The sequence below is a fragment of the Physeter macrocephalus genome, chromosome 2, assembly GCF_002837175.3.
Source record: "Physeter macrocephalus isolate SW-GA chromosome 2, ASM283717v5, whole genome shotgun sequence".
NCBI lineage: Eukaryota > Metazoa > Chordata > Mammalia > Artiodactyla > Physeteridae > Physeter > Physeter macrocephalus.
The window spans coordinates 115497525-115510735 of record NC_041215.1 but is presented as its reverse complement, the minus strand read 5'-3'; the positions used below and the strand labels follow the sequence as shown (position 1 = coordinate 115510735).

The 13211-nt window shown below is 38.9% G+C and overlaps 1 long non-coding RNA gene across 1 annotated transcript; it reads left to right on the top strand.

Annotated features, from left to right (window-relative positions):
- Window positions 1-7161: 7161 nt before the first annotated feature.
- On the top strand, window positions 7162-12176 carry LOC129391424 (uncharacterized). The gene is made up of 3 exons (XR_008615526.1): window positions 7162-7189; window positions 9633-9694; window positions 11854-12176. It is a non-coding gene; the product is annotated as an uncharacterized lncRNA (long non-coding RNA).
- The last annotated feature ends 1035 nt before the right edge of the window (window positions 12177-13211 follow it).

Sequence of the window (13211 nt, the reverse complement as noted above, 5' to 3'; positions counted from 1 at the left end):
TTGCAATAATCTAAAGATTCCACTAATTTTTCCAGCACATTTGAGAAGTCTCTTTAATTTTGCCACACCAGTGAATTTTATATGCCTCCAATCTATGTTGCAACTCCTCTTCTCTATGACTGTGGTCAAGTTCCTTTTTCAAGCCACCTTTAGTGAGCAGTCAGCTGGGTCCTTCCCTCTCGGCCTTCATTAGGCAATGAACTGGCACACCCCCCTCATCTTCAGGCTTTCGGGTGCCAAGAAGATAGGCCAATTCTCTTGATATTTCTCCCTGTTCCTCAGAAGCATCTGCTTTCCCTTTCTGCCTCATCTCCTTTAGAAAAATCTTTTGTTCTCACAATTGTCAACTAATACTGTTCTCACAGTTTGCCAGAAGATGTACTGGCATGCCCAGTGATGATGAGTTCCTACAAAAGGCCTGGGAGTCCTTGAAAATAGAGTTTATACTGATCTGGAAAGAGTAATGATAGGAAAGATGGCCTGTTTGGGAAATATTAAATAAATTGCAGAGAATCATGAATTCTTAGCATATGGGACATCTCATATGAAAGGATGCTCAGAGATATCCCTGTGGACATTTTTTTTTACATTACTTGAACTATGTCACGTTTTATAGTATTTATTTCCTTAAGATCTTAGAAATATACCTAGGTTTGCAGTGGAACACTCATGTCTGAAAGGAAATGTCTTAAACTAACATATATTTTTGCTAGATGTGTCAGTTGTCATAACTTAACCCTCACCTTGTACTCAGTAGAGGCTATGAGGTCATGGGGGTGAGGTTTGATGGACTGATTGGTTTTTAGATATAAGGGACAATTTTTATACCAAGAAAGAAAGTAAAGAAAAACTCCATTTTTGGAAATACTTTTAGCTAATATTTGTTGAGTTCCTATACATTATTAAATACAGTTGAACATTCATTTAAATCTTAAAGAAAACATAAGAGTTAGGTATCATTTTTATCTCCCACTTTACAGATAGGAAACTAAGATTTAAAGAGTATAGATTACCCACCCAAAGTCACAGGCTACTTAGTGGCAGGAACAGGAATTGAATCAAACTTTTTAAATCCAAAGTCAGTGTGTTTAATTCCCATGTTATTCACACCTCTTCTCCACGAAAGCTAGTTTCTCTTTCAACACAGGTCCTACAGGTGGTTCTACTAATTTTGTTTGTGAACTTTTGTTTTCGCTTCATGATTTTCCATAGATCAGCGTGATCATAACGTGCTGATTTAGCTTCAGATTACTCTTCTCCAAATGGAGGGAGTGGACAAACCTCAAACTCACGGCAGGGTTGGAATGTCAGTCTCAGTTCCTTAAGGGTCCAGAGAAACCTCCCTCCCAAGAAAGCTGTGGCCTCTGGGCTTCTTTCCAGGCTCAGCCTGCCCACAGGACTTGATTGCTCCATTTTGCTGGTTCTCAATGGAGAACTCTTTGTCTTGGACCCTGTTCTTGTATTCTGCTCAGTGGACTTGAAAATTGGAGATTTCCTTGCTTCCTGGTCGTCCCTGTGCCTGGGAAACAGACATGGAATTCTTCTTTTCTTCTCTTTATTCAGCAAAAGAACAGCCCCACCAGTTACCATCCCTTGTTTCAGCTCTTGGAAACCAGCCTGGGCCAACAGTTAGGCCCCCTGAGAAGAGAAGTTTAACTTCCTTGGCCTATTTCCCTCCTCAATAGATTGAAGAACTGAAGAGAGAAAAGCTTCTCAACATACACTATATAATACTAAAATGTATTTTAAAAAAAGACTTTAGCCTTGCATTTGAGACTATTTATACAAGCTAATATTACCTCCTATATTATCCCCCCCCAAAATAAACCATTTCTTTCCTTTTCCCCTCCCTAACTGAGATTAAGCATAAATAGATGCTTAGGTAGAATGAATTCTTGCAGTTTGCAGGTGTGAATGCTTGTGACAACCCCAAAGGCCATGATCACTGTTTATACAGTATCTTTTATTTTGTTGAGGCAGAAATTTGTATAGTGCATGTGGCAAAGGCTGCAAGCTGCTCACAAAAATCCCTTCTCCTCTTTTTCCTGAGAGCACAGCTGAACTATATTTCCTGGTCTCCCTTGCAGTCAGGCAAGGCTAGAGTGGCCAGGTGCTAGAGTTCTGTCGCTGGTATGCTCTTACATGCCTCTTCACTGTCTGGCCTCCTGACATGGACCCAATAGCCACCTTGAAAGGATGATAGAACTCTGTCATCCTGGCCCACGGAATGACTGCCACTGACCTGGAACTCTCACCCTGACTTTTTATCTGAAAGAGAAATAAATGTCTTATTCCCTGAGACACTCAATTTGGAGATCTTTGTTATTACAGCATAGCCTATCCTAACTGAAACAGTGCACGTGTGGTCTTGAGTACACGATTCTTAGCTAGTGAGAGGACTTAGCAGAAGGCGAGCGCCTACCATTCATCATGACTTGCTGTCTCCAACTCACCTTAGTGTAAGCAATAACTTGCCAAGTGGCATATCTTTTGAATGTGGATGGAACATGACAACACAAAGGAAACCGCTAATGTTGGTTTAAAAAGTAAAATGAAATTCAGTGTGCCTAAGAAGGCAACAGTTCTTAGATAAAAGGTGAATGTTGTCTATAATAGTAAAATGCCAAGTTCATATCAGTGATATGAATAATTCCATCATATGCTTTATATACAGAAAGAACAAAAGATTTTATTCTTAATTCCTGAGCTATTTCGGCAAATGCTTCAACCAAGATTTTAAACAACAGCTTTATAGGGAACAGTGATCCTGAATTTTTAATATCAATAATATATGTAGGGATTATTTACATTTTTTATTTATACTTTGCCACATTTCTGGTAGAAACTTATATGCTATGTCTTTGAAAATGTGGTGATTCATACACATGCACAGAAAAGCTGATCACTTTATGATATATTCCTTATAAATATCATTTGGTTGGTTTAAGTCTAGGATGAATTCACCTTCTTGATTCTCTAAGGCTGTGTTTTTAGACCACATACTTTTGTATCTTAAATTGTAAAATGTCAGAATATAGAGGAAGGAGGAAAAATGATACGTGTTTGTGACTATTAAATTTGTGTGGTATGCTAAAATATCATTTCCCAAAGCTATCAGGTCTTAATCCTTAGAGTCTATAAATGGTACCTTAAGTAGAAAAGTGGTCTTTGTAGGTGTGATTAAGGGTTTTGAGATGAGGAGATTATCCCAGATTATCAAAGTGGGCCCTAAATGCAGTTGCATATATCCTTATAAGTGGGACGCAGAGGGAGATTTGACACACAAAGAAGAGGAGGCAATGTGATCACAGAGGCAGGTTAGAGGGATGCAGCCACAGCCAGGGAACGCAGGCAGACACCAGAAGCTGAAAGAGCTAAGGACCAGATTCTCACTTAGAGCATCGAGAGGGACCACGGCCCTGCTGTGATTTTGGACTTCTGTCCTCTAGATCGGTGGGAGGATACATTTCTGTGTTTTTAAGTCACTTAATTTGTGGTGATTTGACAACAGCCACAGGAAAAAAACGCAAAGTCCATTTTTTAATGGCTGAGTTTAACTTTGGTGAGTTTATATCTATGATCATTTTTCCCAAGCCTCTGGAGACTTAGGTTTGTCTTTCTTTCCATTAGCCTAGAAAAGGCAGGTGTAACTCCCATTGTAATGTGTGTTGTTGGGTCAGTAGGGAGCTCAAGACTAGGGGCATCTCTTTCCTTAGCTGATTCTGAACCCCTGAAAAATAAGATAGTAAGATAGAGAACATTATCAATTTTCTTACCAGTAAAGCTGATTTTGGAGAATGAGTTTATGAATGCTGAACCTCAGATTTAGAGAGACTTACCTGCCCTCTTCCCAGCATTGGAAACATAGTCCTCCTTTAAAACCTGGGGTCTGAAATAGGAAGGTGTAATGTGTGCTTTCTGTAGGCACCCCACTCCCAGGAGAATGAGGAGATAAAGGGGCTCAATAAAATTAACTGATTTCTTCTTCCCACGAGGGCAAAGACGTCAGCATCACTATGCTAATGTAGATCCCTGTACACGGAAGGAAATATTAGGAGTGGGGATGAGACATTTCTGATGGCTCCATCCCATGATTAATAGCTATCCATGGGCAGGAAAAGTAGCATTCTATCCTTTAGAAATTGACTGGAAGAAGCTTAAAGGCAGATGGCAAAGTCATAGCCATTGTCAGTTCAAATTTACATATACATTAATATTTATAAATTTTAATACAAATTTTAATAAATTAAATTAATATATATATATTTCCCTTTGTAGTGTTTCTAAGACCCTAATGAACCTGCTGAAGTCTGGTTAAGTCCTGAATATTTCCAGAGTTCACACATGGACCTTTTGTTACACATCCCTGTTTTTAAAATCTGCTAAAGGAAACTTCTGCTTAGTAGAATCTTGCAATAGAAACTGTTTTTACAAACATATTTGTTAATATGCACCTAGAAATGTCACTCTTTCATTTATTAATAGGTTGCCTACTTTTCTTCCCCAAATGATTCTTCCTTGAAATGAAAAGGGCATTGTTTTTAGTGTTAAAAGCCTACAACCTCAACATGTCTCAATAATCCAGCTGGTACCTATTTGTCTTTGTAGATTCATTTATTCTCTCTTTCCCAAGGTTATTTTAGCAACTTGTTTGTAATAGAAGTTGCTTCTGTTTCCACACTAGGCCAGAACTGATTGAGTAATAACATTAACAAATACCATGAACTCACATAGCACCTTTCACCATAAATTCTTTCCAGTTACTAACTTATTGTCTCCTCAACATTCCAATGGTCAGTGACAAGGGTATTATTCCCATTTTTCAGTGGGAAAAGGGCAAACATAAAAAACTCAGAGCACAACTATATCTAGAAATCAGAGCCTTTGACGTTACTGTCATACCATTTTCCTTTGTCTTCTCCTGGTTATTCTGAGTGGTATGGCTGAATGTAACCTCATGCTGCAGTGAAGTAAGCATTAGCTGGATTCCTGTGGCTGGCATTTCAATTATTAAAGTATGACATAAACAAACAGTGATATGTCTACTATGTGCGGGGCACAATGCACTTTTACTCTGAATCTTTGCAAGTCCCAGAACCTTGAGGTTTTACAGAGGGTCAGAGTACTGGCATTAACTTCCTTCCTTTCCTATTCTTGCAGGTTTGCTCACGTAAAAGAGCATATTAAGACTCAGAAAATATGATCCTGTCTTTTTGGGTTAATTCAGGACTCCAGGTCCAGCACCAAGGAATGTTGATCATTTCCAAAGGGTTCTGGAGATAGCTGGTTGACCATTTTCAGATATCCATGAAATGCTTTCTTTCCTCCTTGGGGCGGGTTTGGCAGGGGAAGAGGTTCCTAAAACTGAGAACTTCTCTTCCTGGTAATACTAAAAACTGATTTTTATTCTTTTCAAGACCAATTGGTATGAACTAGGGGAATTGTTGACAAGCAATACCAATCAGCAAAACGTATCGATCTGATGAAGCACAATAGCTGATGATGTACAAAATCTTAATATATTAAACTTCACACAGTTTTAAAAGATCTATCTTAATTTCATAGTTCTAACAAATTGGAGTTTCTTAAAAGGAAGAAATCTTTACTGACTTTCTCATTTTTAAACAATTCTTGTCATAATATTGAGCAGGAAGTTTGCTGTGATGATTTCAAAGTTATTCATTCATTCTTTTAAAATTTCCTTTAGTGGACAGGTAAGAACCATTAATGATCTAGTAACATAACATTATCATTTGACTGTATTTTTCATTTGTCTTTAAAGACAACATACTTTACAGATACAACTTCTCAATGACTTCCAAAGCTAGGTAATTTTGTTTTTTTTTTAGAAGAAAGGAAAACTTTGTTTTCCTAATTAAAAATTTGTCATTCATTGCACTTGATATAAGAACATATTGGGGAAAAATTAAAATTTAAAAGAGGACATACTAGAGATCCAAATCCCATAATGGCCTAAAAAGTCGGGAACCAATCACCTATATCCTGGGAATTGATGGACCTGCACTCTTACTTGCTAATTTATTGCAGAATGCATCTTCTTATGCAATATTCATTACATCAATAGTATTCTGGAAAAATCTTCTGTGTAACCAGTGTCATCCTACAAACCATTAAATCTGTGAAAAGCAAGCTTCTAACTTTAGGGAGCGAGAAATATAATTGGGAAATTAGGGAACAACCACCACAACAAAAAAACTAAAAAAAACAGTAAAGGAATAGAGAGAATAGACCTGAGAATAATTGCTCCAGGATTTCCCTTGAAGGGGAAGGAAGACCTTTCTCATTTGACAAGTGTCTTATCTGGAAAGACTTTGCAAAGCAAGTGAATTCTGAAGACATAGTGAAATGTACATTACCTGACAGGGGTTCTAGGTAGAGGGGATAGTGTAAAGCCTGGGAGAGTCTAACATCCATGAGAAATAGTGACTTAAGCAAGTAATAGATATAGGTGAGCAACAAAATTAGTAGTTTCCTAGAATTCTCTTCTTGTATCTAGCACAAATAAAAACAAGTCTCTTTTCAAAGATTTTATCTGCATTAATCCTTTTAAAATTATGTCATTAACGCATGGGCATTGCAGCACATTTAACTATACAGAAAAACATTAGGAAGAAAATAAAAACACCTAGAGATGCCTAACTGAAATTTTCCTTTTCTTTCTGGTATTTTTCCTTTGCATAAGTATGAATACATATATTTATGTAACTGGAATCACACCATATATGCAGTACACTACATATTTTTAATAATTAACTTTACAAAAAAATCACCTCTTTCTACTGATCAAGCCTGTTTCTTCAAGACTGACCTCTTGAGAGAGAATATCTTAGCCAGTTTTGTGCCAGTCAGCAGAATTTCCCTTAACAATTAGCATTCTGCCTAATCCACATGTTCCTTTCCTATTAGAACAGGGAGTAGTAAGCAGGAAACAGGAAGCTCATATCTTTCTCATGGATGTCCAAAGTTGTGTAACTGGCAACAGGGAGAAATGAAATTGAAAGACTACATTCGTTTATTTGTCTACTGTGACTTACTTAGCGATTGCATAGTATGTGCTAGGCATGTTGCTAGGCTATGGTGAGATAACAAGACAGACACAGTCCAGCTCTCAATGAACTCAGTGTAAGGAGGACACAGTTACCTGACTAGGAGATCCTAGAACAGCGTGGTAAGTACTAAGACAAAAAAATGCAGGATGTTATGGCAACTCATAATTTAGGCTGGTTGAGGAAGTCTGTTGATGACATTGGATGTAGCAGTGACTAAACGAAGCTGAGAGTTGGCTAAGAGTTAGCTGTAGGTCAAGGAGGGAAACATGAGTTTCAGGCAGAAGAATGAATTGTCTCTGAGCATGATACGAGAGCCACAACAAAGCCCTCAGTAGGGTTGAAGCAGAGTGCAGTGAAAGGTGTGGGGACCGATAACAGGACAAGAGAGGTCAGAATCAGAGCAGGAAGGACATCGTAAGCTATATGAAGAAGCTTGGAATTTTCAGAGCAAGAGGGGCTCATTAAAATTTAAAAGTGGGAAGCAACACGATCAGATTATATGTTCACTCAAAAATCCTATCAAAGTTACTTTCTTAATTTTAGTTACAATTAGTTTATTTATTTAATGTTATTATGATACTAAATACTTCACTTACATTAAATTATTATTATTCATAATAACCCTGAAAAGTTAATGCTATCCTTCCAGTTATTTAGAGGGGAAACTGAACTCAGAGAGGGTCCATCATTTGGCCCAAATCACCTAGCTAATAAAAAGAGCAAAGAGCTCAAAGGGAGATCTATTTTACTACAAAGCCCATGTTCTTTCCAGTGGAACAGACTGTCTTCTAGTTATGCTCAGCTCTAACACTAACTGTTGGATGAGGATGCCAAACTTTATCTGAAACCTAACCAGAACTGGAGAAGCCTCAAAAAAAAAAAAAAAAAAAAAAAGGTAAAAGCGTGCGGCAAGAGTAGGAGGTGTACTAGGTACGAGTGAAAGTGTTGAGTGAGCCAATTCCTTTCAGCACTAGACTCCACTCTACATAGATCTGCTTAAGGGGGTTCTTATGTTCAAGAACTTGTCAGCCAACTAATATAATCCTTTCAGAACATACAAGTTTTCTTTTACTGAGGGGAGTTTGATTACATTGGCAACTCCAAGTAGTCCCAATTTCCTTGATTCTTTGAGTTTCTGCATTCATCTTCAAGGAGGAAATAAAAGTTCCACTGGAAATAAATGATGATTTATTTTCACAGGTAGTTGGTAATTCATATGAGAACTTCTAAAGGATAAATAGCTATTAAGAAAGTTCTAATAAGGTAGATAGGCAATGGAGGAGACCTTCAAGAAAGTTTTGGTGTCTTATCTTTCATTGCCTATATATACTGTTTGTGTTCAAAGTCCCTTATTCCTGTATTTTGTCTACAAGCCAAGGACAGTTTCTCACAGCAGAGTCAGTGAAATACAAATAATACTATTCAATTGCTTTTGTTCACAGTGACTGTGTAGTATACGTTTATAAATTAACAAATACCCAAAGAGTTTTCAGAGCAAGAATTGTTCTTAGAGATAATTTAGTCCAGTCTACTATTTCATACACTAGGGAACTGAGACTCAGATTGGCTTAGAATCTATTCAGCCTCATTGCCTGATTTCCTAAACAGTTGTTTTCCCTCAAATATCCTCAGTTGGCTCTATACCAGCAATGCGTGTTAAACCAATCTGATTTAAAAAGAAAAACTAAAAGCTTACCATGTTATTTCTTTATTAGACCAAGCTGCAAACCTCTAACTCATTCAAGTATAGATAGTGTACTATGAATTATCTCTTTTGTAGACAACATAAAATATCATTCTATTTCTTTGCCATTTTCTTTTTTGGAGGTGTTTTGACTACTTCCATCCTCCTATAATTGGTATCAGCAAAGAATGCTCCAGTCAGGGAATAAGAATTGTTGAAGAAGTATCTGATAGAAATGTATTAGCTTCAAGGAGAATATCCAGTTATTTCAACTCACCTGGTTTGACTGAAGAGTGTTACTTCACTGTGGGCAAGTGAAGCATTCCACGTCTTGCTCACCTTCTGTGTGACCCCTTCATACCACACCTCTGTTGGGAGACAAAAGCAAACCCCACAGAGCTGAGAATTCCAAGGGTTGAGGGCCAGGTAATCCTTTCAGAACTGCTCTAACCTGATACTGCCTAAGGTGGGACTTTGTTAGTTTTTGAGAAAACTAAAATCTCCCTTTCTTTTCTTCTTTGATTTCCCTATTCCTTTTGCCTAAAATAACCATCTCATAATCCCAAATATTTTGTAGTCATCCCTCAGTATCTGCAGGGGATTGGTTCCAGGAATGCCCCCCTACTAAATACTAAAATCCACAGATGCTCAAGCATTCAAGTCCTTTATATTAAATGGTGCAGTATTTGCATATAACCTATGTACATCTTCCTGCATACACTAAAATCATCTCTAGATTACTTATAATACTTAGTACAATGTAAATGCTATGTAAATAGTTGTAAATACAATGTAAATGCTAGGTAAATAGTTGCTGGATTGCGGCAAGTTCAAGATTTGCTTTTTGGAATTTTTTTCCAAATATTTTTGATCTGCAGTTGGTTGAATCCAAGGATGGGGAACCTGTGAATACAGAGGGCCAACTGTCTATCCTATTATGGTAAGTCCCTCACCTACTTTCTTTTGGAAATTATTCTCTTCAAGGATAAAAAGTGACCATCAAAGATTTTGTCATGAGACAGAATTGCTGATCTGGGAATAATCAAATGACTTTAAAGGAAAATGACTGCCTTACATTCACAAGGACGCATCCAACTTAAAATCTCAAAGCACCTAACAATCATGGTGATTTTTTCTAATTTCCCCACAAAGGGGACGTGGGAGATGAGACATGGGGTACGATGTCTTAAAATCCAGGGTATGAATAAGGCCTCCTGCTAGAGTCCAAAACCATCTGGGTCCTCCTACTTAGAGAAGACCATGTAGACATTGGCTCACTTTCTTCCTGCTGGGGACAAAGAAGCACTCCAGGCCTTAAGAGAGTCCCCCACTCTCACCACTTAAGTAGGAAGACTTTTTGTCCCTGGTTTCCATGAATTCCCAGTGGGATGTTCCGAAGGTTTGACATCCAATTTTTCTGAATTTGTTCAGTGAGTGGCTTTTCGGAGGTCCCTGTAATCAGTCAGACATCCCCATAGTCTTAGGGAAGAGATGAGTCTCTTGCATATTCTCTCTAAAATTCTAATCAAAAAGCTCACGCTCAGTGTACCCAGCCAGAAACTGTTGGCATCAGCCATAATAGCCATGAATACCAAGGTGCCCTGGCAGGCACTAAGGCCAGATAAATAAGGCAGCATTGTAGAACCTCAGACACTAGAACAACCTGACCAAATACATTTGAACCCTTGCTCCACTACTTAGTAACTGTGTAACCTTGGGTGAGTTACCTTTCTGGCTTCAGGTTTCTCATCTTTAAAATGGACGTAAGAGTACCTATCTCATGTTTTTTATCTTTAAATCAAATGGATTAATATGCGTAAACTTAGACTATACTGTGCACATAGTAAGTACTCAAAAAATGTTGTTCTTATCCTTTTAAATGTGATCACCCCATGTAAACAGAAAACGAATGAACCATTTGTGACCATAATGCAAGTCACTTAAAATTTTAGACACCAAAGGTGTTCTTCAAGGCCACCTTGTGAGCAATTCCAGGTGACATTTCACATAGTTTTTGCAAATAGAGCTCCTAGAACTGTGTAACTTGATGATCCTGGTATGCTTTGAAAATTTCTCTCTGCGGTTTCCCAGCGTCATGGGTTTTTTTGTTTGTTTGTTTGTTTTTTGCTTCTTTCTTCTTCACAAATAATGAATATTTTTACTGTTATGGTCTGTATTGATTTTTTCTGGCACCAGTGAGTAGAATGCAATTTATCCTAGGACACTTGAAAATGAGAACAAGTATATTCTCTTCTCCCTGGTTACTCCCAGATCTAAGACTCCTATGTGGTTAAAGTGCAGCAAATGAACATACAAACCCAAGTGATTAAGTCCCTTTAGAATTGGAGGGAAAACGTATCTAAATTGCTGTTGCTGCTGCTGCTGCTAAACCTGCGTGGAAGTTGCCAGTCTTTCAAAATGATCTTTCAGTGTTGTTGTTTTTTTAAATGATTAAAATCAAACCAACTTGTAATTATTGAGCATGTACTATATACAAAGCACTTTATGGATATGAGATTATAAGATAGGCATTCTTCAGAGAGACAGTGAGCAAGCCCTATGTTAAGCATATGCAATTCATTCTTTTTATTTTTTTCCCTCAGAGACTTTTAAGTGCACTTTGTTCAGAAAATGTAGGAATATTACATGAGAGCAACAGAAATCCATTTCAATGGAAACTGGGGTCCACTTGTGAAAATACCCAGATTTGCTCATAAAATAAAGCCTTATCCAGACAAAAAAGCCCAGATGGTTGTGAAATACTGAGGCCAGAGAGACACCTAGCTTTTCTTTAGGATTTCCACCTACGAAAGTTTATAGCCAAAAGCCTGCCAAAAGGACTAATTCCTGAGTAGAGTTTTCGAAACTCTTACAATAGCAACATCAACCATCCCTTCTGCCTCCCCTGGGGGAAAACTTCTGCAAAATGAGCTCTGTTGCCGTCTGTCTGTGCTCTGCCCAGCCCTTCCCTAGCCTTTGTCATCTGGCCAAGTTCAAACAAAACCAGCTCACATTTACAGGTGTCAAGTATTTTTCAAAACGCTCCGTACATGTTAACTCATTTTGCCTGTACAACAAGGTGGTTCTACTATTTTACAGATGAGGAAACTGAGGAACCCGGAGATTGAGTGGAGCCAGGGGGCTTCTCTGGTGGCACAGTGGTTAAGAATCTGCCTGCCAGTGCAGGGGACACGGGTTCAAGCCCTGGTCCGGGAAGATCCCACATGCCGCGGAGCAACTAAGCCCGTGCGCCACAACTACTGAGCCTGTGCTCTAGAGCCCGCGAGCCACAACTACTGAAGCCCGCATGCCTAGAGCCCGTGCTCTGCAACAAGAGAAGCCACTGCAATGAGAAGCCCACACACCACAACAAAGAGTGGCCCCCATTTGCTGAAACTAGAGAAAGCCAGTGCACAGCAATGAACGCCCAACACAGCCAAAAATAAATAAATAAATAAATAAATGTATAAAAAAAAAAAGTGGAGCCAATTGGACTAGTAGCTGCTGAGCTTCTGGTCTCTTAACCCCCTTGTTATGCTGCTACAAGGAAGTGAGTGGTCTCAGTGGAGATAACAGATTCACTGGGGGTGGGGAGGGCAGGAGGGGGCAAGCTTTCATATCCTAATTTTTTCATCTAATTCAATAAAGTTTCAAATTTTTAGGAGAATAGAGAAAGACTCACTCTAACTGAGCACCTGAATTTGATAATAACTTTTCACAAAGTTGGTCTCCAAGTGGCAATGCCTCTGAGAGAGAAGAAGCCGTGAGTAGTCCTGGGCAAAACTGTGACATGGGTGAGATTCTGTCTGTAAAGAGATGGCCCCAGAATCCCACTGTTTAGGGAAAACCCACTGTCAGCTGCTTGGGATCGAAAGTGAGGGCATGGGCGTCTAAGAGAGGGCTCTCTCTGTCAACTTGAGAAAGCAAAAAATAGTTGTTTTTGCTTGTGAGGAGCAGGCAGGTAGTGGAATGAGACTGGGCCCAAAAGGGAAACACTGACAATGTAAGTGTTCGGGAACTTCATGGCTGAAAGGGCAAGTGAAAATGCCCCTGGGATTTCTGGGGCAGGGTGGGGCTCAGGGCAGGAGGTTGTCTGTGTACAATAAAGGATATTTAAGTATTTAAGTTGGGCCTTCTTAAAGTTTTATTTGGAAGTGTTTGTACTGCTTCAATGTAAACCCTATTAAACCATTCCCCAGCCCCACCCATACGCTGGGTCCCATCATGCATCTCTTAGGATGGGAGGAGATGTTTGGTGGGAATCTGGGAAGGGTTGAAAATCATCTCTGTGCTTAGCAGCGGCAGAAGTAAGGACACAGGATCCCAGAAGCAGAGGAGCTCATGGGAGCTCTCGCCCTGAGGAAATTTGCAGAAGTCACAGAAGCAGCTCTTGGAATTGGGGGAGTTTACACAAATATCTAAATGTCAAGGAGCTGTCATCAAGATAATGTCTCCTA